The sequence below is a fragment of the Mercenaria mercenaria genome, chromosome 14 (genome assembly GCF_021730395.1).
Source record: "Mercenaria mercenaria strain notata chromosome 14, MADL_Memer_1, whole genome shotgun sequence".
Classification (NCBI taxonomy): Eukaryota; Metazoa; Mollusca; class Bivalvia; order Venerida; family Veneridae; genus Mercenaria; species Mercenaria mercenaria.
In genome coordinates this window covers 31100197-31103206 of record NC_069374.1, presented here as the reverse complement: position 1 = coordinate 31103206, position 3010 = coordinate 31100197, and the positions used below count along the sequence as shown (strand labels likewise).

The window sequence follows — 3010 nt, the reverse complement described above, 5'->3', positions numbered from 1 at the left end:
TAGAAATGGTACAAAAATAAACATTTTTATACGTTTGAGGAAGTTTTTTCAAGTTCCTGAAAAATTTCAAAAAAGTCAGATACCAGGGTCTGGTTTTCAACAGACGACATACAGTTTTAAAACTTGTCTTTAAGTTTAGGTTATTGAAAAATTCCAATATCTGTCAAACGAAATTTGAAATTAAAAGAAACAATCTGCTTTTGTATATTATTTTATGTAAAAAGGGGATAACTGCAATTATACATAACACATAAAAATGCGTCATTTTCTATGTAATGTTTTTTATTCTTGTTCCTTAAATAAATGTCTAGATATGGAAATGAAACACCACAATTTGTCTAGATATTTCATGAATTTTATTTCTGTGAAGAAAGGTGACAAAAAAGACCACAAAATCTGACTGTGATGAAACAGGTGCCTGTAAAAATCAGTGATCCCACTGTATTCTGAAATTAGAAAATAAATCATGAATGTATACAACTTATTAAACTAAATCGTACCGAAGACGTCCAGATTTCCCAAACACATCGCCACGTAGAGCTGGATACAATTTTTTAATGTGGTGAAATCATCGATCTGGCTAATAGAATGTCAGTTGTTCTACCCAAGCGCCTGTCTGTGCCTGAAAAAAAAAATCCCTAGACCTCGGGTCTCTTCTTTAATTTACAACTGGACATTCGCTATATGAGGTATGTTATGTCGTGTCGATATTACGTCGAAAAACCTAAATCAAGATATATTTTGTTTGTTTGTTTGATTTGGGTTTAGCATCGTATATTTACAGAATTTCATTTATGTAACGGCGGGCAGTTAGCCTATCCAGTATATCTGGATACTGTACCAGTACTTACCTGTTCTCTGCAAACCACTCCCAACATCTTAACACAAACCACCGGAAGGACGAACTGATTTCAGACACAATCATATCTCTTATCAAATTATCGAAGAGTATATACGTCTCCCCGACGAAACGGACCCGCGACCTCATGACCCGTAGATCAATGCTCCCCCAATAGAACTGAATGAACAGGTTAAATACATTATGTTATGTTTGTTGGCTGCTTCAAATATGAGTGATTTTATTTGAGACGGCATTGGATTGGCATATAACTGCAATTGTGAATTATTGCTTTGTTTACCTATTTATGGTGATAGATAATTACTCGCAACAGCAATAACAAAAGCTTTGAAATTCTCTGGAATTATTAACCCTTAGGGTGATACATGGTATTTACTTTATTCATATAATGAGAGATACCCACAGGTTTTCAATTTTCATGGTCACACAATAATGGGTTAATTCATTTATTGTCATTTGGCAGGCTATGAAAATTAATGAAAGTTTTATACATACTATTTTCAGCAAAATCTCAGGTTTTCTTTTTAATGTACGTTTCCTGACGTTTAGCAGAAACCGAATAATATGACTTTAATTAGTTATTGCGTTAACCTTTTAATTTCGAAATAAGAGTAAATAAGGAACATATCCTTGCTATGATCAAACTACATACTCGCAATTTTGTTACTCATCCTTAAACAGAATATACGACGTATAGATCCGCATAAATGAAATGATATTTAGGCATTAAACTTGTTTATAATACGAGATGTTTAGATGTGCTTTTCACTTATTTGATCTTTTGTTCATTTCAGTGAATAACAAAAGCCGTATTTTTCCAAATACTGGAACAACGATTTTCATTCATTTGGTACATAAAGTATATCTTTAACTGTGTATGCAATACAGATGTGTCTTGGGCCTTTGTGTTTACACTTTGAGTCATATTAATTTTGTAAACGAAATAATTAAACGTCCATCTTTACCTGGCGTTTGTGTTAGCCGTAATGAGGCCCCCACCTTCTGCAGCACCAATACTTAGTCCAACCACATCGACCGCGTGGGTACTCTATTGTCCCTTTTTGCGGCACCGACAATTCCTCCGCCGAAAATTGTATGCTGAAAAACATATAATTAAAGTTTTTTCTTTTCTTCAATAGAAAAATGCAGGGTGTTTTGCCAAACTCATGCTACATTGCATAAGTCAAAAAAAAAAAAAATGGGAGGTAAAAAATATGTAATAAAAGCTGTTATTCCCCAAGTGTAAAGTAAAACTTGATAAAAAAGGGAAGGGGAAGGCTTACTTATTTTTTGACAAATAAAAATAAAAAAAAAAACATATTTTCATGGCGTCTCAAAATATGCTTTTCTTTTTATTGTATATTCTTGTTTCGTGAAAAATTTTTTTCACTGGCAAAAAACTATTAAGGGAAAGATTTACAATCCCTTAAATAAAAAAAAAAAAATTTTTGTTTTCATGTAATCCCAAATATTTTTCATCATAAATACCATATTCACTCGGGGCCTGCCATTCGTTAAATTTGTATCTGGTGTATCTGGGGAAAAAGATTCAATTTTAACACTGAAAAAACAATACCCTCTATTTTCTGTTTCTGTTTAAAATCCTCTTTTTTTGGAAGTTCCGTTATCTGTATTGTAGGGGTTTATCTTCAATTGCCTTATAATAAATATTGTTATTTTACGTTTTGGGGCAAAATGCTTGGGGTTATTATGAAACACCCTATTCTTTGATTTGCAAGTTTTCGGGTAGCCGTCATAAACAAAAAGTAGATCGTATCTTCCTGGAACGGTGCATGTTCGGGGTTCGTCTGCCTGTTTTTCAAGATACCGCCAAACTTTTAAAAAGAAAAAAGTTAACAGTATTAAACAAAAACCCATAAATTAAAGAAATTAAAAACAAAAGTAACGATTTTTTATTAAGACAGTAGGAAAAACAAAAAAACATAAAAAGAAAGAAAAAGACAAATTTATGACAATAATACGAAGTAAAAAAAAAATTTATAGTCACAGTCCCGTATTTAGAAGGACAATCGCCTGTTTAACAATATGAATAATTAAAGAAATCATTTAATTCAATAATAAACATACAATAATAATGAAATTGATATATAATTCAGCACAGTATAGAATGCCAAGTTTTCATTTGTTTAC

At 31.9% G+C, this 3010-nt stretch overlaps 1 long non-coding RNA gene across 1 annotated transcript; it reads right to left on the bottom strand.

Annotated features, from left to right (window-relative positions):
- Positions 1 to 333: 333 nt before the first annotated feature.
- On the bottom strand, positions 334 to 1908 carry LOC123527161 (uncharacterized). The gene is made up of 2 exons (XR_008366912.1): positions 1825 to 1908; positions 334 to 446 (listed from the first exon to the last, which is right to left on the bottom strand). It is a non-coding gene; the product is annotated as an uncharacterized LOC123527161 (long non-coding RNA).
- Between the last annotated feature and the right edge of the window lie 1102 nt (positions 1909 to 3010).